Source organism: Canis lupus, chromosome 6 (assembly GCF_003254725.2).
Source record: "Canis lupus dingo isolate Sandy chromosome 6, ASM325472v2, whole genome shotgun sequence".
NCBI lineage: Eukaryota > Metazoa > Chordata > Mammalia > Carnivora > Canidae > Canis > Canis lupus.
In genome coordinates, this window is record NC_064248.1 from 4,263,626 (window position 1) to 4,290,371 (window position 26,746).

At 47.8% G+C, this 26,746-nt stretch overlaps 1 long non-coding RNA gene across 3 annotated transcripts; it reads right to left on the reverse strand.

The window, feature by feature from the left end:
* Positions 1-2,270: 2,270 nt before the first annotated feature.
* On the reverse strand, positions 2,271-26,746 carry LOC112646117 (uncharacterized). 3 transcript variants are annotated; one of them, XR_003127476.3, is made up of 6 exons: positions 26,421-26,746; positions 9,849-10,020; positions 8,095-8,252; positions 6,504-6,828; positions 5,498-5,738; positions 2,271-2,519 (listed from the first exon to the last, which is right to left on the reverse strand). It is a non-coding gene; the product is annotated as an uncharacterized LOC112646117 (long non-coding RNA). The 3 variants fall into 3 exon arrangements; XR_003127475.3 differs by lacking the exon at positions 8,095-8,252; XR_003127477.3 differs by lacking the exons at positions 2,271-2,519; positions 5,498-5,738; positions 6,504-6,828; positions 8,095-8,252 and adding an exon at positions 8,331-8,948.

The window sequence follows — 26,746 nt, forward strand, 5'->3', positions numbered from 1 at the left end:
GTATGTTCATGATAACTTGTTACAGTGGCAACGGAGTGCTTATACACACTTGAAAACCATGAGTTCAAGAATAGTTGGGTTGCTGAACATCAAACAATGGGTTAATGCCAACATCAGCAAAAAACCCAAGTTTGCTGCTGATGCCTATAATCCTATCAGGTATTTTATGCTCAGTATGCATGGCCTGCAGGTGCAGAGAGATTTTTCAGAGGATAGAAGTGAAAGTGTCCTTAGTATGACTGATCTGAACCTTTTCTGTTTCCCTATCCCTGTGCATCCGAAGCTTCATTGGGCAAATCCAGTAGAGACTGGGAGTTACAATGGCTTAATAACAAAGAAATTTGTTTTGTTTTGTTTGGTTTGGTTATTCTTTTGTTTGTTTTTTCCCAAGAAAAATGAATATGGAAGTAGATAGTCCTGGGGTGGCTGGCAGCTTACCTCATCTTTAGGGAGCTAGGTTCCTTCTAGTTTCTCTTCCTATCATCTTTAGCACATGGTTTCCATCTTCAAAATCATGTCGTGATCCAGCGGAGCAGCTGGGAGAGCCAGACACCCCTAGGCCGAGGCAGGCATTAAAGCAGATGAACAAACGTGTGCCCCAGCTGCCCATCCTGACCTAAGGAACACTCCTGGATGTTCTGCTCGGTAATTTCTAGGTACTTCTCAGGATCAGAGCTTAGTCACAGAGCTGCATCTCGCTGCAAGCAAAGCTGGAATATTGGGGTTCTGTCACTGAGCAGAAGAGAAGACTCCATATGGGCTAGGCCACCAAGAGTGTCACACCTTTGGTGCCTGCATCCGTCCCCTGTGGTTTTGAGCCCAAACTCCCTGAGAATAGGGATCCTAACCCTTTTCCACTACAAGGCCTCAGGGTTTAACAGCCACCTCATATCATGCCAGCACCCCAGGGATGAGTAGGGTGGAGAAAGTTAGTCAGATTTTGTTGGTGCTGGATTAATGTAGCCGTGACTGGCCCTGACAATGTCAAATTGTACCCAATTCCTGCTCTCCTGGAAAAGAGCGAAGGTTAAAGGCATTCTCTTCACTCTTTTGTGTTCTGGAAAATGGCTTACTGCAAAGAACCACCCTTGTCCATAGGCCTTAGAGAAGACTCACAGATGCTCCCATTGTTTACCCATGACAGAGCCAGACACAGACCCTCCAAACTCCCATTCTTTACCTCGTAAATGATTAACTGAACTATTTAGTTCCCACAGGTCAATTGAGACAAAATGCTTGTTACCCAAACTTTGGTAAAGTTTCTCTTTTCTCCCCCAGGGCCCTGACCTTTGGCCCACCCTCCACCAGAGCCAGCAGACAGGCCCTCCTGAGAATAGGCTCACCTCCAGGTACAACATTCTTGGATTCACTACCCAATCAGGCCACCTCTTCATCCCACTTCCCCACATCTGCTTCTTTCTTGCCTTGCTTATCCCTCTCTCCTCTCTTGCTGTGCCTACTGTGTAAATTAAACTTTATCACAGGTATGTATGCTTAGGAGGAACCACAGTATAGATAGGGTTCACCTTGGGGAGTCACTGATGTCACCTGCTGGGGTCTTTAGCGGCTCCACCCGCCAGGGGCTCCTCCAGCAGGTGCATGACTGCGCCCGGCGAAGGGTGGAGGAGGGATCCCCAAGCCAGAGAGCAGCTCCCCTTGCCCATGTTGACTACTATCCCTCTCTAAGAAGAAAACCCCTTTTTGCCTAACTCTGAGTGGCTTCCAGATTTTGTGATCAAAGTGCCCCCCCCCCCATTGCAATAGTCTCTCTTTAACCCCCACGCTTTGCAATAATCTTGTGAATGACAGTCTCTCTTTACTAAGTCCAGATTTGATTTTATCTGACAGCCTAAGTATTGGGATACTGGACAGGTGACCAGGACATTTGTGAATGAGAAGACTGGGGGCTATCGCCAAGTCAAGCTGAATCCCTGCTCTCCCATGCAGCTTGTGTTCTGTGCATCTGTTGTCCTTTGTGGGAGACTCATAGAAGGAGGAGGGGAAGTCAGCTCGAGGACCTGGAAAGAGCCTCTATAGTTACCAGTGGCTCTAACTGTACTGCTGGAAGTTCCACAGAGCTGCCACTCTATGGCATAAAGGGTGCAAAAGGATTTGTTGTTGCAACGCCTGGGAACTCCTGGGTGAAATCCTGGGAACTCCAGGATAAACAGTTCTCATCCTTGCGGGGTTTTTCTGCAGGTACGTTGCAAGCTTCTCAAGAATAGGATACAGTAGACACAGCCTCCCCCAATTATTTGACCATGGAATATTTTATTAACCAAACATCCAGGAACATCATGTGGAACGGTTTGGGAAATGCATTTCAAAGCTTCTCGTATCTTCTTCTGCAGTTGCCTAATGTACCGTGCAGAAGACAAGCTTTTCTTTGAGCGATTGTGAGGAGAGGGGATTGATGCGTCGGAGCCGGTGGCCAACGCTGCCTGTTGGTTGGCACCGGATATGTTGGAGCGTCAGGCGTTCTCTCTCTTGAAGCAGGAGGTGTGCTAAGTAGCTTTTTCCTGGAGAAAACACACTAAATGGGTCAGATTTCCCAACAGGAAGATGCTGTGTTTGAAACACATTTGATTTACGACAGCTTCTGCTGTGACCTTGGCTTCCCAGTTTGCGAGTAATGTCACCAGGGTATCTGACTAATGCACGGTTGTGAATTTTTCATGGCAAGGCACGTATTTGTGCTATTGGCCTCTTGGGCAAGGAAAAAAGCATGGCGTGTCAAGAGCAACATAAATTGTTAGGTAAATCTTTATTCCCCCCAGACCTCCCTGCAAAGACCCATTATTCGTGTCCCACTCAACCGTTCATTCATTTACAAACATTTATCGAGCAACTTCCATTTCTAAATACTGTGGGGGATACAAAGATGTATAAAGCCAAGTGGGGACCTAAGTGTTTGGGCAGCAGGTGTGAACGTGGACACGCACAAGAGGGTTTCAAGTGGGGGTCCCTCTTTGGAGTGAGTATGTGGGGTCTCGAGAGCCTGTGATCAACATGCTTATCTTGTAAAAATACGTCTTCCAGGTCCTCTAGGGGCACCTTGAGGGATCAGATTCTATGTGTCTTGTTGGGTTCAAATCCCAGCTATGTGACCTTAAGCAAGTTTCCTAAGGCTTTGGACTTAATCCCCTTATTTGTAAAAGAGGGTGATGGACACAGATAGTTCCTAAAGTTTTTTTTTCAGCTCAAAACAATATAGAGATAAAAATACACCCCAGACACATGTTCAAGACAGAAGGTACACATATGATAGAATGTGCACATTTGCATACACATATATACAAATACATATTTTTCAATTTATTTTATTTTATTTTTGAGATCTATTTATTTATTCCAGAAAGAGAGAGAGAAAGAGAGAGCTCATGAGCCAGGGAAGGGGCAGAAGGAGAGGGAAACAAGCTAACTCCCCACTGAGCAGGGAACCCCAAACAGGACTCCATCCCAGGACCCTGAGATCTTAACCTGAGCCAAAACCAGGAGTCAGACACCCAGCCCATGGAGCCAACCAGGCTCTCCAGAAATATACGCACATTTAAAACGGACATAGTAGGGGCGCCTGGGTGGCTCAGTGGTTGAGTGTCTGCCTTTGGCTCAGGGCATGATCCCAGGGTCCTGGGATCGAGTCCCGCATCGGGCTCCCTGCAGGGAGCCTGCTTCTCCCTCTGCCTGTGTCTCTGCCTGCCTCTCTCTGTGTCTCTCATGAATAAATAAATAAAATCTTTAAAAAATAAAATAAAATGGACATAGTAGAGGCTAGATTACTTTCAGCTAGATGTGCAGATAAGACTTGAGGTCTTTCTCTATCACGTGGGCTTTGAAAGAGGCCTGAGTGTTGGATTTGGAGACGTAGGAGCCTGGGATGATGCCTGCAGGGTGAAGCAGGGTTCCTGGCCAGGAGCAGGGAGGAGCCCAGCATAGAGGATCTCAGGGCGCCTGGGGGCTGGAGGGCAGGCCCAGCAGGAGTGGGGGCCCTGGATGTTACAGGGCCTGGATCTGATGGCAGGGGAGCCATTCCCCTGTGCTCACCTGGCTCTGGCCCCACCCGTCTCTCCCACGTGATGGCCGTTAGCACCTGCTCCTCTTGCTCTTCCTCACCTTCTGCGGGCACTCATCTGCAGCTTCAGGTCTCCTCCCTGCTCCTGCCGAGCTCCTCAGAGCCTGCCCAGTCTCTCCCTGCTCACCCTGTTTGTCACTATGCGGTTTATTTCCTGCAAAGCACTTAGCACTATTCGCAGGGACATATCCACCCCACCAGGCTTGTCCATCAGCTGTTTGTCATCTCTGTCCCTGGGGGTGGAAGCACCGAGAGGCAGGGGCAGGGCCGGCCTGGGCTGCTGAGCACAGGGCTTGCGTACTCTCAATAAACATTATTTGCATGAATGAATGAATGGATGAATGAGGTGGAATTTACAGCTATGAAGCAGGAGAGAAAACTACACTGTATATTTCTCAAGTGCACCGAGCCTGTGTCGTATTATTTAACTTACTCTTGTCCACACACCTACCCGGTGTCCAGCATAGACACATAAACCACATCCTCATGAAGATTTTTTAATGATATAAAGATATTTGGTCCCCTTGCTTTTCCAGTTTTGGTGATGAGGTCCCTTCCCTTGAGGCCCAGGAGTGGGGTGAGGGCAAAGCTGTGCAAACACCAGGCTCTCAATTCTACCAGACATATCTTTGCCTCTGGATGAGTAGGATCTCAGTGCCCATCTTGGCACTGTCCCTCCTGACACCACCTCCTTGGCACTGACCTCATCAACACTGCCTCCCTGACACTGCCTCCCCAACACCATTCCTCCCTCAACTGCCCTCTTTGGCCCTCTCTCCCCAAACCCTCCCCTGCCCCCAACACTGCCCTGCACACACCCCCATCCTCACTCCCTATATCCCTGCCCCACTCTCCCTGAGGCTGCTTCTCTAGGAGTCCCGCTCCCAAAGTTTAATACCACCTCTGGGTCTTGCCAAGGCCCTGTGGTCGTCTGGGAAGTGCTAACTGAGATTTCTTGCCCAGAGCTGCTCATCCTGTGTGGCTCATGCCCCCATTCCCTGCCTGTCTCCCTTTTTCTTCCTTCATCCCTATACCTGGTCACCTGGTAGCTGCCCTCAGGCCCTGCCCAGATCTGAGCTCAAACAGCCTTTTCCTCAACAGGAGCTGCCAGGGCATCTGATTCTCACTTTGTGCAAAAGCTTTGGGATTGTTTCCCAGAGAGAGCAAAGGCCCAGGTGATAATCTGCACAAATATTACCCAAATATCCCAAACTATGATGATCAGACCAAGTCAGAAATATCTGGCTTTATTTGAGGATGAATGTTGGTCTCTTAAGGTTGTGGCAAAACAAACAAACACAACAAAAAACGAGTAGCGTGAATTTGAGTACTTGGATTAAAAGTAATGATTGGCAAAGGATGATTCCATGCTAATAATAATAAAATTATAATAATAGAGTTGAATGATACAATACTTCTCTTTACCTGAACTCATTTAAGTCACTCCTGAATCCTGAGAGTGGTGTTTCATCATCCCAAGAAAACCGTGGCCTACAGAGTTGCTGGGCTGATGTCATTGAGCTGGGGAGCAGCAGAGGGTGGAATCCAGCCCATGGCCTCCTCAAGATGCTCCTGCACCTAAAAATAGCTTAGTGGGTTCCTTTTCCATGGAGCTGAGGCCTTGTGTGGACAACCCGGCATGATAACCACGAAGGGTTTAGAAGACCTGAGAAAAGTCATCAGGTAAGACCTCTTACTGGGTTTTCTAAAGAAGAAAAAGAGGGAGGTACCTGGAGGGAGGAAATAGAACCCTACTTCTGTTGAGAGCAAGAGTGGACTAATTATGGCCCCTATTTTTTTAAAATATTTCATTTGTTTATTCATGAGTGACATAGAGAGAGAAGCAGAGACACAGGCAGAGGGAGAAACAGGCTCCCTGTGGGGAGCTCGATGTGGTTTTCAATCCCAGGACCCCGAGATCACGACCTGAGCTGAAGGCAGATGCTCAACCACTGAGCCACCCAGGTGTCCCAATTATGGCCCTTATTTATCATCATTTAATTTCATCATTGAGAGAATGATGCCAAATTCTGCCAATAATTTTCATTCTACACGGGAATATATCTGGACCCAAAGTAGTGATAAGGCTTGTGGCAGATTATGTGCAATTAATTCTATCTCACAATGTTTTTTGCAATGTTACTTTGCCTCTTTCCATGAAGAGGTAGAGTCTAGGGGCACCTTGGTAGCTCAGTTGATTGGGCATCTGACTCTCGATTTCAGCTCAGGTTGTGATCTCAGGGTCATGGGATGGAGCCCTATGTCAGGCTCTGCATTCTGTGGGGAGTCTGCTTGGGATTCTCTTTCTCTGCCCCTCTCCCTGCTCGTACTCTTTGTCTCCCTAAAATAAATAAATAAATCTTTTAAAAAAAGAAAAGAGAAGTGGACTCTATTTCTTTCCCCTTGAATCTGGGCTGGCCCTTTGACTTACATTGACCATAGGATGGAAATGGCATTGGGTGACATCAATGGCCAGATCTTAATAGGGCTTTGAAGCTTCTACTTTCATGCTTTGGAATCCCGAGATCGCCATGCTCTGAGAAAGACCAAGGCCTACTGGAGGGTGAGAAACCAGGAGGAGACGAACAGAAGAAGCCCAGCTAACAGCCAGCAGTAACTGCCAGATGTGTGAGTGAGGTCATCTTGGATTTTCCAGCCAGCCAACCCTCCGCTGAATGCAGATGTAGGAGTGAGTGACTCTGGGAGAAAACAGCCAACGGACAGCACCATCAAACTTGCTGTGATTCTGTGAAGTTCTGAGAAAGAATATATTGGTTGGTGTCTTAAGCCGCTAAATTTGGGAAATCAGAACTGAAACAGAGATGGAACGTGGCCATAACAGGAACCCAAAATATGTGGGATTGACCTGGGGACCAGCTGGTGTCTGAAAGCTGGAGTGTGCGGAGGAGGCTGTTAGGCTGGAGAGAGGGCAATCCCCGGCACCCAGCAAGATTGAACTCTGAGGGATTTAGGGAGACAGAAATTGCACCTCATGAACCTGAGATCCTGGTGAAGGAAATTTCCAACAGCAATATGGAAGGGGTCATATTACTTTCATAAAGTAGTTTATTTGATCTGGATCTAATAAGAGATAGGAAGAGAGAGGAATTACAGAAGGAACTGTTTTATTTTTATTTTATATTTTTTGCAAAGAATTCAGAGAAAATCTAGAAGGCCCAGAATGTGCTGGGTTGAAAAAGAAAATTATTTTCATCTCCAGTGTGTTACAGCAAAAGATTCTCCAAATAAGAAATGTCCAAGGGAGGGACACCTGGGTGGCTCAGTGGTTGAAGCATCTGCCTTCTGCTCAGGTTGTGATCCTGGGGTCTTGGGATTGAGTCCCGCATCAAGCTCCCTGTGGGACCCCCTGCTTCTCCCTCTGTCTATGTCTCTGCTTCTCTCTCTGTGTGTCTCTTATGAACAAATAAAATATTAAAAAAAAAAGAAATTTCCAATGGAGTGGCTGTAAGAGCCTCAATTAAGAGTTCAGATTTAAGGTGGTTCCTACAAGAACCTTTTGGTCTGAAAGGGGGGCTTCCGGGCCTCTTAAGGGCATGTCCTTAAAGCAGCCCCACCTGTCGCCTGAAGGTGAGCAAGCTGTAATGCCAAATAAGTATGGATGTAGCTTGTGTCGCTTGGAGTCAACTGGACTCGGATTCATGGGAAGGATGGAGTTTCCAAGATCATTGTATTGGTAGCTCACAGTGAAGGGGTGAGAATCAAGTTTTCTTCTATGAAACATATATATATATATATAAGCTAATACATACTAAGTGCTTTCCATATGCCAGGGCCTAGGCTAAGGATTAGATACGTATCCCTGAACTTCACTGCCACACCACTGCGTTGCTGGGAGCCAGGGGCCCCTGCTCCTTCTGCTTTATACTCGGAGGAATGGGGGCTTGGAGAGGTTATCTGCCCAATAACACAGCCTGGTAGCTCACTATGATCTTCTCCACCCAGTGGCCTATTCGACTCCAGTGATACTTGTTTGGTTCACACCGCAATTCCACTTCACTAACCACGAGTGGGGAAAAGTTAAGATGCACCACATCCATCCGCCAGGAGAGTGATGATTTCCTCCTGGTCCCCTGTGTGCAGTTGTCCCTGTCACCGTTGGGTGCCCTCCAACTCCTGATATGAATTTCAGGCAGATTTCTTTTCTGGCTTCTATGAGCATCTGGAAAAGAAGACTCTTGGCTGGTTTTCAGCAAGCACCCGGTGCAGACCCGTTAGCTGTCTTCTAGCCCTAACTGGCCTCTGCCAATAATAGTTGTAAGGGATTCAAATGGTGTGAAAGACCTGGTTGTTGGAGAGGATAATCTGTTTCCAGGGAAATTGCACTTTCTCTCGCCCTCAGGGTTTCTGCCTCAAATGGTGTCTCTCAAAACAAAAAAAATTTTTTCTCTCTCTCCATACTGAAGTGGTGGTGCCTTTTGCTTGTTTTGTTTTCCCCTCTTCCCTCAGGAATAGAAACTTGAATTGCTTTGTACAGAAAACCAAATTATTGAATTACAGAAAAAAAAAGAGAGAGAGATCTATTACTCCTTCAGAATGAAGACAGATGTACAGCTCGTGGTATAATGCATCAATTTGAGTAGTAAATACAGAAAATAGAAATGATATTTATACAGAGAAAAGGGATAAAGATGTCACATGACCACAGAAAACCACAATCATGAAGAAGGCGGGCTGGGTTATAGAACTGACAAAGTTACACCGGGGGGTAAGGCCAGTCCCACTAGCGGATGTGGTGGTGGGGATTTCTACATGGTAGACGCAGAGATTGGAGATTGCCCAGTCCCATCAGCTACTCGTTGCTTCAGTACATGGAATTCAGCTCTGGAAAACTTCCTTCCATGAATAAGTGTTGCCACTTAAAAACAAAAACAAATAGTAATACCTAAATTTATCTGACACATATGGCAGAAGAATCTCACATATATTCAATCTAATCTTTACAGCAAACTTCTGAGATGGGTACTCATTATCATTACTATTTTACTGATGGGAAAAAAATGCACAGAGAAGTAAAGTAACTTGTGCAAAGTCACACAGCAAATAATGCCATAACCACAGTGCCGTACTACCTCTCGTCATTCCTGGGAGGGTCAGTTGGGTCTATCTCTTGCTCTTTATAGGCACGTGCTTAAGCAGAGACATGAAGGACATCTCCATGTGTGTCGGGCTGGGGCAGAGTCCCTGAGTCCCATAGGAAAGTGATTATGAGGGCCACCATGAGCTAATTTCCCCAAGTTTACCATATTGGCTAGGGTTGCCTGGGTTTGGAGGCCAGGTCCAGATAGAAATTGATTTTGGAAGACATGTGGGAGGCCCTACAGCTGATCTACTAAATAGTGGCTGCCAAGTACTCCACTCTGACCTCTGTGTGTTGGGGGCTGAAGACATCTGAGTAAGGACATGTGATTTTCTTTTAAAGTTGGGTATTGCTTGGTGTCTGTGAAAGGAAGGGAACAGCATTGTGGGGATTTCTGTGGGAATCCTTGCCCTTGGGTCTCAGGTCCCGAGAAGGAAGGACTGTAAGGCTCTGTTGGCTGCAGGAATGTGTCATCACACTTAGAGGGAACTAGCCCCAGCAGGAAGCCCCAGAAGGCAGAGGGTGGGCTCTGCCTGCAGATGAGTGGGCTTCTCCCTATGCCCATGTGCTGACTGTCACCAGCTACTCTACTTAGGACCCTGCTGCCTTGACCTTCAAATACCAGATTGCTCAAGGCCAGGCCAGTTTATGAAATGGGTAGGGAGGAGTGGAACTTACCTCAATCTTTGCCTTGTTCCTTTCCTGGATGGTGCCTTGTAGAGCTCCTCTAGCCACCTGCTTCTGGATGTCATGTTCCATCTTCTTGACCCTTCTCTCTCCATAGGGATGGAACCATTCTGTACCACGCCTCCTTGGGAAAATGCACCTGTGCCTTCCAAGTGGACAATTTCTAAAGAAAGACAAAAACTGTCTTTGCTGATAGAATAGACCTCAGGATGATTCTACGGTGGCCTTGGGGACACCCTGTAGATTTGTGTCCAGCGTCTCATTAAGTTGATTAGTAGGAGTTTCAGGCCTCATAGGAGGGGTGTCCTCTATCTGTGCATGCATTGTTCATATATCTACAGATGTTGATTTCAAGGTTAGCTGCTGAGTTTGGTCATCACATTATAAGCCTCTTGAAGGGAAGGCTATTGCTTTAGGCCTCTGCTAGGTAAAGATAGCATGGTATCTTGTCCTTAGCGGATGTTCATATAAACAATTTCATGTCCCAGCCAGGAACGAAAGGGAAGCATGTCCATGGCTGGCGCCAGGGCGGCATGTGGCAACATCTTCTGGAAGAAAGGGAGAGACCCAAGCATGTCCCTGAAGGAGGAGGAGAAGCCAGGAAGGACAAGGTCATCCCAGGAGGAGGAGGAGGCCCATGTGCCAAGTGTGAAGGATGATGAGCTCTGAGCAGATTAGCTTTTCATGGGGATCTCTGGAAATATATTTGAATAGATAGTTTAGGGCTGTTTCTAAGGTCCCTAAATTTGAGCTTATCTTATGGATGGTAAGACACTAAACATTTTAAGTACAGAAGTGATAAAAGTAGTATTTTTTAGGAAGTCTGAAGGAAAGATGGATAAATACTTGGATAGCCTCTATTTTTTTTTTTTCCAGACCAAAGCCTTTTCTTGAAAAATTGCCAGCCCATCATTGTTCTCTGTGCCCAAGTCTTTCTGTCTCTCTCTGGAAAGGAAACTGGTGCTTGTAGCCCATGCGGGTATACTGAACAAAACCAAGTGACAGAGCTGAAGGCAGAATGGGGAAGAGCTTCTGCTAGTGACAGCTCTTGGAAGAATCTGAGCCTCCTGCTGTCTTTCAGGGAGCCCTGTGAGGATGCTTCTGAACCTGATCCTTCATGGGACATGTGATGATGATGGCCATCTGGGGCAATAACCCTGCAATTGAGGAAGATAGTCTGATCCTGACCCTTTGGGAGATACAGACTTCCCATTTCTTTCTGGGAAAGGCAATCAGAGTCTGGGAAGTGGCACCTGCTGGGCATATTGTTCTGGTAGCATTGGCCTAGGGAGACACCCTAGCCTGGTGGTGTTTTCCCTTGGCATTGGAGGTATTGGGACAGCCAGCCATTCCTGCACATTGCATATCTATTATTTGAAGTAAAAATCAGGATGGATACTCTGAAAGCCTCTTTGCCTTCAGAAATGAGCTATTTCATGTTGGGCCAGCCCAGGTTGGAGGCAACAAGTTCTATTGAGGAAACCCTCTGCTTCTCTTTTCTGAAATTCACCTAAAAATCAAACCCACCTAATGAGGTGAACCAGTGAACATATCTGAAGCTCTTATAGCACATAGTAAGAGCTCAACAAACCTCAGTTGCTACCATAGTTGTTGTCTCTACTGGGGGCACCTGGGTGGGTCAGTTGGTTGAACATCTGACTCTTGATTTTGGCTCAGGTCGTAATGACAGGGGTGTGAGATCGAGCCTGCATTGGGCTCTGTGTTGAGTGTGGAGCCTGCTTGAGTGTTCTCTCTCTGTCCCTTCCCATCCACCCCCACTCTCTCTCTCGCTCTAAAAAAAAATCGTTGCTTCTATGGAGTTGACCACCAAGAGGGTGCATTATTTTAGTAATATTATTCTTTAAAATTATAATTTTATTTGTCACTGAAAAGGAAATCTAATTTGAACACATCTGAACCTCTAGTTTATTCTAGAGGCCTGGTGTTGGCTCAGAATTTCCTGATGGGATGACAAGCAGTGCTCAGAGAATATCCCATGCATTTCTAGCCTGGGGGATATTTTGTTACATTATTACGTGCTACTGTGTCATGTTTTATTATTGTATCATTATACGGGGTTATTGTGGCTCACATTTAGCGAGTGCATGCAACGTGCTATGCTTGCATTGTCTCATTCAAGGCCTACAGCACCATCAGTACTTAACCTCATCTTGTACTCTAGAAAACTGAGGCCCAAGAGGTTAAATAATTTGCCTGGGGTTACACAGCCGGCAAGGGACATGGCCAAGATTTACACACCAGGGCCTTCTCTGCTACACCGCAAGTATTAAGTCCCCACACTTATAATGGTGAAACGTAAGAACTCATATGGTACAAGGAAGCCCTGGGCTCCCTTGCTCCTTCCCCACCTCCTCCCAGGGTTGGGGGGCAGTGGGCAGACACAGTGCAGAGTGTGAATCATTTCCTTACTGCCTTGGACCTATCCTGAGATGTCTAACTTCCTGTCGGTACTCATGCTATTTGTCGGCCTGGATGCCCTACCCCAACATCTGCAGGGTAACTGTGACTTGCCTTTGGATGTCATCACCTCCGTAAAGTGCTCTGTGATACCCTCCAGAGTGAAAGCACCTGCTGCCTCTTCTAAACCTTGGTTATGGGCTCTTCACCTTCGCCTTGATATTTTCCCATTATCTCCAATCATGCACATTTACTGTCCCCAGCCTTGTGAGGGCACAGATGGCATTTATATAAAGGAAGGCTTTGCTGTAGGTGATTTGCTGTAGCTGTCTTGGCCTGTATGGCTCTTCTCATCGCTCTTAGTAATTGGGCCTAGACATCCCCAGTAAGAGTGACATTTCTAAATCTCACACATCCCTGATGATTATCACTGCTTTATTTCAAATGGGCACTTACTTTGCTCTAAGCACTAGCCTAAGCACCCGATGTATAGTATCTCATTTATTGCTCCTGATCTTACACTGGGCCTTTAACTACATTTATAGAAGGGAAGCTGGGCTCAAGGGCACAAGGTCAGTAAGTGGCAGTCTAGACTTGAACTCAGATCTCCCCATGAAGCTGGGCCATAACTCCATCTCTCGCTTACCACCACCACCACCACCACCACCACCACCCTCGATTGTCCCTGTTCTTGACTCCCACCTGACCCTCGTCCTTCTCTGTGACCCCACCATATCTCAGTGTCTGGCACAGCCCTGGGTGGGGTTGCTGGTAAGATCGATAAAGCTGGGATAGAATCGAGGCATACAGCCAGAGAGACTGACATGCACAGAACACAGGAACAAAATGAATCATAAAAACCCCGCAGTGTAAGGGACTTCTTGTTCCAACTGCATCAAAGAGTCACCAGGACACAATGGAGAATCACAGTAGTGCCTCCATAGTAACTGAGGCTCTCAGGGTAGATGCAGCCTGACTTATATGTGGAAGATGCTCATAAATATGTGCCAATGAATGACTGCTGTTTTTTTTTTTTTTTTCATTGTGAAGTGAATTGATCCCTCTGTGCCCAAAAAGCTGTGACTTTGTTGTCAATAAAGCATCAATTAAAATAGAACGTGGGACTTGGAAGGGCCTTTAGAACCCAGCTAGTTCACCCTTATGTCATGGTTGAGGCTCAGAGAGTGTGCCCCCACACCTGCTGGGAGCAAGCAGCAGTGTGTCACCTCTCATCCCCTTGACTCTCTTGGCTTGGACAGCCCGGACAGAGGAGCCAATGATGGAGCCGGTCCTATGTGTTTGGAAATGGGTGCCAGCTGGGGGGAGGCAGTTGCCAATAGACTCCTTTCCTCCTACTGGTTTTCAGTACTGTAGCTACCCATGCAAATTGTCCCTTGGAATGGCATAGTTTTGCACGTGGCGACTTGTGTGTCCATACCAAGTTGTCTCTGTCATGCTAGGTGCCAGGGAAATTGACTCTGTCATCAGTAATGTGTTCGGAACCTGGCTCTGGTGCCAGAAAACCCTTTTTATATGTGGGCTCACCATTTAGCTGTCTAAATACAGGATGATTAATCTGGGCTGCCAGGGAGAAGAAAAAGGGTTTGAAGCATGGGACGTGACAACAGTCAGCAGGACTGTTATCTTAACCATGCCAGTAATCACCCCCCAAGATTCAGATGTGAATGAAGCCGCGCGCAGGCCCCCACTGACGGGGGCACGATTATGCCCAGCTGGCCTCGGAATTCTGCAGCGATCTTGATCCAAAGCCCTTTCCTAGGGAAATCGCAGCTTAGTTTCTAAGCAGAAGGGCTATGTGGGGCCTTCCTGAAAAATTTCCCTGCGGCCCAGAATTTAAAGGCTCACTGGTACCGAACATAACATTAGACTCTGAAGTTATGAGAAGCGCTCCTACGCAACAGGCAGAAATCAGTCTGCTTTCATTCCTCTTGTTGGTCCTTGGGGTCTAAAGTGAGTCATTGCTTAAAAACTGAGAAATGAGAGAAATAAGGATGCCTTCTGAGTGTTAAACTTTAATAGGGATACATAATAGATCAGAGCAGAACGCTGCAGAGTCACCTTAAAGAAACAGGAAGAAGAGACAGCCACCTTATTACAGCTGTTCGTGTATTCAGAGAAAGACCTTGGCAATCAGGAGTGCCCCGGCGGGAAACGTAAGGTGCCAGCTGGGAGAGGGAACCTTAGCAAAGGTCTCTAAGTGTTTCTGGGGCTGGAGGCACCTGCAACCAACTGCTGGGGGTGGTCGTGGAGTTTGTGGCTAACCAGCTCCAATCACGCTGATCCCATGGCTGAGGTCAACTTTGCTTGCTTTTCAGGCTCTCAAACGTCAGTCCAGCTAACACGTTCTCATTCTGATGATGTGCTTCTCCGACACTCTTTTCTTTTACGTGGCGGCTATACATTTTCTCACTGTAAATTGGGAAACTGTGACATCTGGTTTTAGACATCAGGCCTGGTTAACGTGAGCCTCACCGCGGGAGAGGAATCTGCTTTATGTGAGTTGGTAATATCGCATTTCTGGGCAGCAGCGAGGGACGGCAAAGGCAAAGTCATGGGTGGTGGTATGTTACTTAAGGGCAGGATGGGGCCCCATCCTGAGAACACATCGAGGAGAACCATCCTGGCTTCTATAGGGTGGAATGTATTCCAACTTTGCTCCATCGAGGCCAAGAGCAAAACATTGTTTTCCTTTCTAAAATATGGCCTGATAGAAATAGGCCCATAGATCCTCGAAGGGTCAGCTTGAGGCTAAAGAACGAGGACCCTGGGTCCTGACCCTGGGTGGCTCAGATGAGCATCTGACTCTTGATTTTGGCTCAGGTGGTGATCTCAGGGTCCTGGGAAGGGGCCCCATGTAGGGGGTGTCTATGTTCAGCGAGGAGTCTGCTTGAAGACTCTCTTTATCTCTCTCTCTCACTCTCTTTCTCCCTCTTTCTTTCATCCTCCTTACTCTCTGTAAAATAAATAAAATCTTTTTAAAAAAAATACTAAAGAACACAAATCAATGTGTAGACATGAGTTAAGCCTGCTCGGTGCAGTCTGGGGGTAGATGAGGGCAGACCCTGGACACAAGGTCTAGGCTGCAACCACAGAAAGAATTTTCATCCTGGACTGACGGGTCAGTTACTAGAGGCAGTTCTACATCATTTAACTTCCCCCCAACAGACAAGAGAAATTGAAAAGTGAAAACTGCCAAACCTTAAATTCTATGATTCTGCGGTTCTATTCTGTGTCAAATGGTGAAAAGCCAAACAAAAACAATAATAAATACTAATACACATTGCTGTACACTAGACCAGAATAAAATGGTTCTTTCTGTTACGGAAATTATACTGTTAGCTTTTCCCACAGCCATCTTCTTGTTCAGCAGCCACATCCTCTGTCCCAGGCTGGCACCATGGTTGCTTGGGATTGTCAAGAACCAAGTATTTTTGCTTAGCTATCTTTCATATGTGATCCCCTCTATGGTGTGATACAGCCCCTGCATGTCCCCTCCTGACCTACTTTCCTGACCATGTTCCATGCAGGAAGAAGAAAGAAGGGTGAGATGAGATGCTGTGTTCCAACTGAGTGAACACCTGTAAGGAGCTTTCGAGAGAGTTCTACTCAGCAGTTATATCTTGTTAGCCAGAATGGTGTCACATGGTTACTTTTATCTGCAAGAGAGTCTGGGAAGTGTGTTTTTTAAAAATACATTAAAAAATTAAAAAAAAAAAAACCATCAGCACGAGCGGGAAAAGGGGCAGAGGGAGAGGGAGAGAGAGAATCCCAAGCATGCTCCAAGCTCAGTGCGGAGCCTGATGCAGGGCTCAAATTCATGGCACTGAGGTCATGACCTGAGCCAAAATCAAGAGTCAGACGCTCAACCAGCTGAGCCACCCTGGTGCCCCAAAAGGTGAGCACAAAGTAGCTGGGTTTCTGAAGCACATGAAGAAGGGCCGGTGGATTGGTAATAGGCAGTCTTCACCAGGGTTACCACGTCAGGGACCAGGGACTCCATCTGGACTCCTCCCTCAACCTTGTCACCCAAGAATTCCCACCAACATGCCAACATGTCACTCATGGGTGTCCCTCCCCTGCTATACCTTCCTGCTCTCCTTCCCTTAGCTCAGGCCCCATTATGTTTCCACTGTAGGATGTGAGAATCAGACTCCTGTTCAGGTAAGCCCTCCCTTGCTCTTAGCTCTTCAGTGGCTCCCCATGGCCCTCAGAGTGAAAAACCGATTTTGCACGTGCAGGTTTCTTCCTGTTCCATACTCTGTGTCTCCAGCCTCACATCCTTTTTCTCTCCTTGCTCAATGGGCATCCACAGCAGTGAACAAGACCATGTGCTCCTGATCCTCTGTGACTTCTCTTTCTCCCACACCCCATATCTGATCCCTCCATCTATTCACCACCTTCAAAAGGTACGCAGAATGGGACCCCGTCTTGATAATGATTGTGAATGATTGTGAATGAGTGGGTGAACACTCAGCGTAATGTTTTGATGGACTGGTTCACGTCCTTTTTTCCTATGATTTGATATTTTCTCTAGAGACAGTGAAAGCATTGGTGAATACCAGAAGTTTAAGACTTGGAAAAGAGAAGGGCACCTGGGTGGGTCAGCAGTTAAGCATCTGCCTTTGGCCCAGGTGGTGATCCTGGGGTCCTGGGATCACGTCCCACATCAGGGTCCTGGCAGGGAGCCTGCTTCTCCCTCAGCCTGTGCCTCTGCCTCTCTCTCTGTCTCTCTTGAATAAATACATAAAACCTTAAAAAAAAAAAGACTTGGAAAGGAGACAAGAATAGTAGTGATAATTGTCTTCAATAACAATAACACCTGGATGTTTCTTTTCAAGTCATTGTTTTGTTCTGGTGCCTGAAGGAGACAGGACAGGGCAATACTTATGACAGGGAGACATGGGAGACTGGAGTTGGACTCTCTGGTTTATTTTCTTTCTTTTTTTAAAATTGTTTTTGACTCTCTGGTTTCAAATCCTGGTTCTCTTTTGTGGCCTTGGATAAGTCCCTTACCTTCTCTGTGGCTCAGTTTCCTCAAATGCAAGGGTTGTTGTGAGGACAAAGTTGTAAGTGTTTATAACAGCACCAGGTGCACAGAAGGCCATCCGGAAATGCCAACCAGGAGTAGTGATGGTGGCACTCGTGGTAGCAGGTGCAGCCACGGTTGTTTTTGTGGTAATAACAGCATTGACGATGTGATATTTCTAATTCCGCCTGCTTCGGCCTCAACTAGTAGCTTTGTGGTTCATACTGAGATTAAAATGAATTCTTGTCATTTTGACCACTTGCCAACATCAGAGGGAGAACTTTGGGCATCTGCAGTATTTGCTCTTCATTTCAGGAGCATGAGTGCTTCCTTGAAGATTTGTTTATTTATTTTAGAGAGAGAGAGAGAGAGAGAGAATGGTGGGGAGGGGCAGAGAGGGAGAGAGAATCTCAAGCAGATTTTGAACACTGAGCATGAAGCCTGACGCAGGGTTTGATCTCATGACCCTGAAATCACGACCTGAGCCAAAACCAAGAGTCGGACCCTTAAATGACTGCGCCCCCGTGCGCCCCAATGAGTGATTCCCTGAAATGGGTCAGGAACTGTATCAAGGAGGTGAATAGTTAGTTGCTATTTGCCCCTGATAATCCAATCTTTTATTTTCTTTTGGCAAGAGTAGTCAGAATTTTCTTTGGGAACTTGTTAAAAATGCTAATTTTCAGACCCCACCATAGCTCCATTGTGTCAGAAATCCTGGGGCTGGGGCCCTGCAATCTCCATGTTCTGACAAAGTTTTCTAGGTAATTCTGATGCACGTTGCTGTCTTACAACCACTGAACTGAGGCCGTGTTACTCCCACTGTGGTGGCTCCTCCATCATGACCTAGAAACTTGTTAAAAATGCAAAATCCCAGGCTCTTTCCCAGACTGACCGAAAAAGTCTGCATTTTAATTCCAAGTGATTCATGGGGACATTAACATTGGAAGACACTGATCTTGGGCACTGGTTTTCAAACTTGGCTGAACCTTGGAATTACCCCTAGAGCTGGAAAATCCAGCTGGGACTCCCTCCCAGAGTCTGGTGCACTGATCTGAGAAACAGCCTAGGTAATGGGATGTTTTTAAGCACCTTCCACCACCCCCTCCCTCATCCCCTACCCCTCCTCCAGGGAACTCTAATATATAGCAAAGTTTGAGAATCAATGACCTAGAGCAGGGTTCTCTAAGTGTGGTCCCTGGGCCAGGAGCACAGGTGTCTCTGGGGAACTTGTTAGAAATGTAAATTCCTGAGCCCCACCCCAGACCTGCTGAATCAGAAACAGAAGCAATCTGTGATTTAATAATCCCAGCAGGTGATGCAGGCTGAAGTCTGAGAACCATGGCCTAGGGCCCCAAAACTCTGTCTATAGCTGGCAGACAGCCATGGGGGTCACTAGGATGATTAACCATTCCAGTTTGTCGGAGACTGAAAGATTCCCCAGGACACAGTACTAAAACCAGGGCTGTCCTGGCCAAATTGGGGTGGCTGGTCCACCCAGATCAAGGAAGATTCCATTTTTTTTGTAAAGTGGCACGGCACACGGTCCATGCCATTGGCTAAAACTTAGCCCTTGGCCACACCTTACTCCAACGGAAGCTGACAAATGTGGTCTAGCTGTGTGCCCAAAGGAGAGAGAAACGTGTTTGGTGAGGAGCTAGCTCATCTCTGCCACAGCTCCTGACCAGTCAGTGATGGTCTCACCCTTCAAATATGCATGGAGGGGTGCCAAAGTCTAAAGATGCCTCTAAAAAGGGCTCATTAAGAAAGGGTAAGTCCTTCCTCTCTGGGGATGCTCTGCTTGCTGTTGACTTTTCACTGCCAGTTCTTGGATTGTGACATCAGCATCTGGTATTAGCAGTTCAACAGGAAGGGAAAAAAACCCCAACCCCAAAGCTTCCCCAGCAAGTCTACTCCCCGATTGTAGGAGGCTGCAGCTGGGATGTGATGGAGTGAGCATATGGCTTTAGGGAGGCCCATTTGGTTCACTTAGCAGAGTTCTGTGGCCTGTGAATGTTCAACACATTTTAACATTAAAGTCTTCAGGCAGCTGGCCCAATTCCTGCCTCCCCGCACTGCCTCTGAGGCTGGCTATGCGGAAACAGAGGCGTGGGGCAGATGATCTCCAGCGAGGCTGATGGACGGGAACAGAGCAAGGGGCTTTCTGAATGCATCACCTGCTCCAGAGCATCTCAATTCAGGCTTTATGCAAATGTCATGTCATTTGCTGAGGCAGGGAGGTTGTACTCCTCTGAATAGGAGAACCAGCCCCCTTCGGTCAAGGGGCTTCTTTGAGGCAGAGAAAAATTAGGACACATGCCAGGCAAGCCTTGGCCAGCAATGAGGAGAAAAGACATGCTCTGGAATACATTTTGAGTGAGATTTGCAGATGGAAATACAGTGGGGTCTCTCTGGTAGGCAAGGTGTTAGTAAGGGTCATCGTTTTTGATCCCTAGATAGAGCCCAAGACATCCTGATCTTTCTAACCCGTAGATAGGGAGGCATCATGTGTGGTGGACAGGGCACTGGACAAAGGCCCAGAAGATGCAGACCCTGGCTCTGCCCCACCTGCCACTCTAACTAGCAGCTCAGGCATCACAGCCTGCTTAAGCCCTTTGCATTACCAGGAGTCGTTGGGGGTGCAGATGGGAGTCTGGGGAGGGTCCTTTGCCTGGGTGCAGAGAGGCCCCCGAAGTAAGCTGCGATTCCAGGTATGATAGAGCAGGGGAGCCTGCCCTGAAAAGTATAAGTGCCGGAGGGTGGGGGGTGGGGTGGGGGGTCCTTGATAGAATAATGAAACCAAGCAGGCACACTACATTCTCATGTACAGAGGCCCTTTTCCAAGGACAGTGATCCTTACCCGGCTAGACGAGATTTTGACTGATCTGCATGACCTTTTCTCCCAGGTATTTTTAAGTTAGGTATTTCTTACCTTTTCCCAAATGTTCAACGAAGACAGCAATTTTGGTCTTTCCCTTCCTCTGTCTTCTTCCCACCTGCATTAGTTTCCCATGGCCGCCCTAACAAACTCATCGGCTGAAAACAATGCAGATTCAGTATCCTACAGTTGTAGAGGCCAGAAGTCCAAAACCCACCACACAGGGCTGACGTCAAGGTTCATTCTGCAGTCTGTAGGGGAGGATCTGTGTCCTTGGCCTCTTCTGCTGCTGGATGCTGACTGCATCCCATGGCTCCTGACTCCTTCCTGGAACCACTCCAGTCTCCTACTTCTATCCTCCTACCTCCTACTTTGTCCTTTGACCTCCTTGCCTGCCCCTTTTATAAGGACCATGATCACATTGGACTCACCTGGGTAATCCAGGAGAATCCCCTCATCTCAAGATCCTTAGCTTATCCCATCTGCAAGTCCCCTTTGCCATGTAAGGTAGCATTCACAAGTTCTGAAGATGTGGATAATATGGGGTGGGGGGCATCATCTACCTCACTACAGTGTCCTTCTTTCATTTCATTCACAAATGCTTACTGAGGACTTTCAGTGGGTGGGGTCCTGGGCCTGATGTTGGGGCTCTGGTGACCACAAACAGGCATGCCCCCTGGCATATGAGTTTACACTCTACAGGGAAGACGGACTTCAATCAGAGTTGCACACATACATGTAAAATTATGCGACCATCGTCATGGTACATGGGGCTATGAGACTGTGTCATAGAGGGATTTGCTTGATCTAATCTGAAGCGGGGAAGTAAGGGACTGTTAAGTGGTTTCCAAAGTATCTATGGAAGGCCACGGAGACCATGTTAGGAATTTTGGTCTTTGTCCCAAGAACAAAGGGGGGCCAGTGGAATGTTTTAACTAGGAGAGTGTTAGAATCAGATTTGCATCCCAAAGCTCTCAGCAGAGACTGTGTGGAGAATAGGTTGGAGGCAAGCCATTGCAGTGGTCTGCTGGGAGTTCAGGACGGTGTAGACGAGCTCTTGGTCCCAACTGTGCAGGCAGCTGGGTGCCTAAAAGATACTAGTCTCTCTCTTTCACTCACTCTCTCTCTCTCAGTGATGGATTGTCTGAAGCTTGCATTGTAGAAGAACATTATGAGATTGAACACGTTTATATCATTGCGCTTTGAATTTTAACCAAGACCTCTGTGGCAAGTGAGAGGGTGGCCAGGCATGGACAGCTCAGTCTCCAACAGAGGGGCTCTCACATCTGTAGCTCGAGCCCAGGAAGGCGATGATGTAGAGGTGGTCCACAAGGAAGTAGTCTGGGGGCCTACCTTGTTCTGAAGAGCTGAAAACCTCAAGTGGGTGTGGGGGTCATGGGAAAATGAAGATATCTAAAGTGCTTTCTAAGAGCACATGACAACAGTTGGACATTAACCACTACCTAGGAATCATGTTCAGTATCAGGCATGATTTGAATGGAAAATCCAGGAGACATGGAAGGGTAGATTTTTGCCATGGACACTCCATGAACGGCATGATGGGTGTTACAGACAGCCCAACATGTAGAAGGAATGACCTTGTGAAAAGGAGATGCAGACCCAACCTAATACCTCTATTCAAATATCTGAAGGGTTGCCATGTAGAAGAAGGGATATAATTATTCTGTGTGACTTGAAAGAAAGCCCTAAGACAATTGGATGAAATGATAAGATTTTGAGTCAAAAGAAAGAAGAACTCTATAAAACTTAAAGCTACCTAACAATAGGATGATGTAGGGGAAAGTATACGGGCTCCTACTGTATACCAAGTGCTGTTGGGGCTAGAGGTCAGGGAACCATGGTTCTTGTCCTTTATTATGTAATGTTGGAAGTCAAGCAAGACCTAAATCCATGATGAAAGTATTTTACACACAAAAAAGGAATCAAACAAGATGCTCTGTGGTCTTGGAGGAGGGGCAATTGTGTGAGCTTGAGTTGTGGATGGTGACAGACCCATGAAAGATGGGCACCAATTTGACTCTTGAGCACCAGAGGGAGTGTGGGAGTGGGCACTTTTTGTTGAGGGAGTTCAGGATGTGGTCAGCACACTGCAAGCCATCTCCTACCGCCAAGGACCAGAGAAACCCCAGAAGGCAGTATGGAGCGAGCCTGCACGTGGCGCGTGGGGATAGAGTGAGGTGGGGTGACCCTCACTCTATCCCCACGTCCTGCCAGGCCAGCCTTCTGTAAATGGCTGCCTCTGGCAGCTGAGTCATCATGGCAACATGTCTTCTCGAAGAAGCAGACTGTCTCACAGGCCAGATTAAGATGTGATGGATTGTGTTAGCCTATCTAAAGAGTTTCCCATTAGCCAGCTATGAAAGCATGACGGATAAAGTCACTGAGGAAACGCCTGCTGCAATCCCGCAGGTACAGTCCCGTGGAGAGGGGCCTTGACCCAAAGGTGAGGTGGATCTGTTTCTGAAGGCATGCACAGCCTTGCGAGAGACCGCATGGGAACCTGATGCCCGAAAAACATACTGAGCCTAAGACAAGTGTCCCCTGGCTCTGCCTCCCTGCTCCAAAGAGTGCAGATGATTCAGGTTTCCTTGCAGTTTTCCTACAGGAAAATCATGTTCGGGCCTCTCGAATGTCTCATCAGCTAGACAGTTAATCTGTTTTTTACTGCATCACCTTTCTTTCTTCTTTCTTTCTTTCTTTCTTTCTTTCTTTCTTTCTTTCTTTTAAAGATTTTGTTTATTTATTAATAGAGATGCAGAGAGAGAGAGAGAGAGAGAGAGGCAGAGACACAGGCAGAGGGAGAAGCAGGCTCCATGCAAGGAGCCTGACATGGGACTTGATCCCCGGTCTCCAGGATCACACCCTGGGCTGCAGGCGGTGCTAAACCACTGCACCACTGGGGCTGCCCTGCATCACCTTTCTTGATGCATTTCGTCCATGTAAATGTTTCCACGAGTCAATAATTTGTAGTCAGGCAATGACTCTGGGTCATAACCCTGAGGACCAGATCCTGCACTCTAATGCATTCACTAAGGCACTGTCGGTCTCTTTGGCCTTTCGGTGGCCACCTAGATGGACTAGATGGACTCTTTCTAGTGGCAGCCACATTCCGTCATGGCCATCTGTGCCAGTCATGTGCTTATTTGCCCTCAGACCCATCACCAGGTCTTACTCTGTAAATGCACAACAAAACTACAGTTCCCAGGCTCCTTTGCCACCTGGCTTATGGCAGTGCTCTGCCAGTAGGGGGTGCCAGTGGGAGACTGGAGGGCAGAGGACAGAGAAGCTGCAGCTGCTCCCTCATCAGCCCAGTTCATCCATCCGCCTCACAGGCCCACTGTGCTTCCAGTTTCTGGGGAATGGACCTCAGCACCTGGTTCCAGCAACCCTGCCTCTTCCTTTGTCTGCAGCCTTGGGAGGCGTTGATGGGGAGGGTGGCAGCTTTCTGCTGTTCCCTCTTTGATGTTTTAGTTCTTCTGTTGTCTTTGTAATTGGCCCCCTCTATAAAATTCACTTTTTAATTTTTTTTTATTTTTTAAAAGATTTTATTTAGTTATTCGTGAGAGACACACACACAGAGAGGCAGAGACACAGGCAGAGGGAGAAGCAGGCTCCCTGTGGGGAGCCCAATGCAAGAACCCAGGATCACAACCTGAGCTGAAGGCAGATGCTCAACCACTGAGCCACCCAGGTGCCCCTAAAATTCCCTCTTTTTAGATTATCAGGAGTGGCTTCTGTTTCCCTGTGCATTTAGCTTCCAGGTCGTTGCCACCGCGGACCCTTAGATGGTAGCCTGAGAAGTTTGGAACTGAACCTGGGAGTCTGTCCTTCTCATTTTGTAACACAAAATAATCACTGTACGTTTTCTTGGGTCATTAATTTTATCTGTAGATGCAGGACAAACAAAATAGCTGTGATGTTGTAATAATACACAACGGATACATGGTAGTGGAAAAGTGACGTGATTTTAAGATTAAACCAGAAAAATTCAGTCTTTTTGCACTTGTAAGAAGACCATGGATCCCTTTTTCTTTTCAAAGCGCTTTAGAGAAAAGTCATTAAAAGCACTGTCATAGGGATGCCTGGGTGGCTCAGTGGTTGAGCGTCTGCCTTCAGCTCCAGGCTTGATCCCGAAGTTCCAGGATTGAGTCCTGCATTGGGGTCCCCGTGTGGAGTGGAGCCTGCTTCTGCCTCTCATTCTCTCTCTCTCTCTCTTTCTGCATGTGTCTCATGAATAAATAAATAAAATCTTAAAAACAAAAACAAAAACGGGCAGCAGGCTCAACATCCCCCAACCCTTATGAAAGGTAATGGCAGTGGTGGTGGTTGGGGTGGTGGTGGTGGTGGTGTCAGGGGGCTTTAGAGACTCCCAACAGATAATTACCTGATTGAAAGTATACTTGCTATAGGGAGATCCATAGCCATGAGCACATTTATTTGGAGAAGGGAAAGGCCAGGGGAAGTCAGCTGAACAACTGTCCTCACATGCAGATCAAGAGGTCTGGCCAACCTAGACCAGGTGTAGGCAGTCATGTTGGGAGAGCCATTGACTTGGTTTCTCATCACGTGCATCATTCACTCCCATGGAGATGGTTCCAATTTCCCCTCCTTGCTATAAATTGTGGGAGCCCCCAGGCCATCATTACTCTGTTCTTTCCTCCTTGGTTTCTGCAACCTTTGCCAGAGCCACCTCTGTTGACTCATTGTGTTCTCTGGGACACTGCCTAGAAAAAAGCGGGGCTCTGAGCCACCGACCACCCGCCCCCGGGCCCCTTGGATCGCAAGAGTGACTCGGGGCCTCTCTCCCTGGTTGCAATGCCTGCCACCCTCCACACAAGGCATCCCCGAACGCATCCAACTAATTAGTGTTTGCAAAGTGATTCCCGTGGCTGAGGTGAGAGCCACCCAGAAGGGCCAGGTATAATCACTGTTATATCCGCGGCTTACATAATTCCTGGTCCACCCTGGAATGATTTTTGAAGCCTTGGTAATTGGCGAATTACAGTGTAAGTGCTGAGAACCAGCTGCGGTTGTAAGTGCCTCGTGCGTTTCTGTAGGTGGTGGGGAGCTGGGCGTGAATGTTGACGGATGGGTTAGGGAAATTACAGCTCAGGTTCCTGTGCAGCTGCTTTGAAAGAATATTGGACAAAGGACACTTCTAAGCAGATGCGCCGTTAGCAATTAGATGATTTAAAAAGCCGCCCGATCAATATTTATGGCTGGATAAAGAAAAGATACTTATTGCACTTGGGTGACCTGAGTGAGGGCTGAGCACCGATCCGGGCTGCCCGTGATCAGCTCCGGGGCTGCAAGCGAAAGGGCCCGAAAGGAACACACCAGAAGTCCTAGGACTCGCACCTGGGAGGTGATCAACAGGGTTTGTGAATGAATGCGTGAGTGATGCAGCTGAGCCCGTCTCTATTCCCAAGATCTCTCATTCCAGAAAGAAAAAATTTTCACTGAGGATTATTAGACACCAGTGAGGCTCCTTCACTGACCAGAGGCTCCCCGATTTCCTTCTTCAACAGCTCAATGCCTTCGTAAAAGGTTATTTTACTGAGACTCATTTTCCACCTCTGACCTACCTGTCGGGCCCTGAAGGCGTCTGAGCTTGCATCTCCCACGGAAAAAGGCACGGAGCCACCTCATTTTCCCTGGCCTAGTCGCACACCTCCTGTGCCACCTTCGAAGGACTCTGTCCTCTATCTGTGCCCTTCTCACGCTTCTCTCTCAGGGGCCCCACTGGCCAACAGCGCCACGAGCAGTGGGCAGGAACCCTACCCATCTCCACTCCAGATCTGCAAGAGGAAAATGACTCCCCCCTCGGGTTCTGCGGGGTGGCGCTCAGCCCCGCGTGTGACAGGGGCTGCAGTGCCAAGACATCCATCCATGCGAGACAGAAAACCTTTGTTGGAGGAAGGCAGGCCAATCCGGGGGTGGGCTGGGGTGGGGGGACGTGGGGGCCAGGAACCTGACAGGGTGAAAAAGGGGTGTTGATGGATGTGATGTGAAAAGAGAGGAGAGGCAATGAGCCTGAGCGTCCAGCTGGGCCGTGCCAGACAGCTGGGCCGCTGACAGCACACCCGCTGGCTGCCCTCTCCCCCCAGCCCTCCATCGGGGCAGGGAGATTGGTGTCCGGAGCTCAGACAGGTGCAGGGGACGGATAAGCGATGGCTGGAGCCGAAGGAGGGAGAGTGCGTACCTTTGATTCGGCTTGCTGGCCTTCAGCACGTGCTAATTCTCGAGCTCCGTGAAGAAGGCAGGCTGACACTTCTCAGGTCACCAAAGGCCATTCATGGGCTTCCTCTTTGTGAAGGGAACCGTCCAGAAGAGGGCACGGGTGGACGACGCAATCAGAGGCCCTCGTGGCTTCCAGTCCTGGGGTGTTTCTTGCCACAGAGAAGTGAGGCCCGGCCCTGCCGTGTTTACCTGCATTAGCAACGTGCCCAGAATACAGCCATTGTCGAGGCAATCCGCTTTGTTCTCTATGCAGACATTCTGGCTGAGTGCTGACTGTGGGCTAATGCC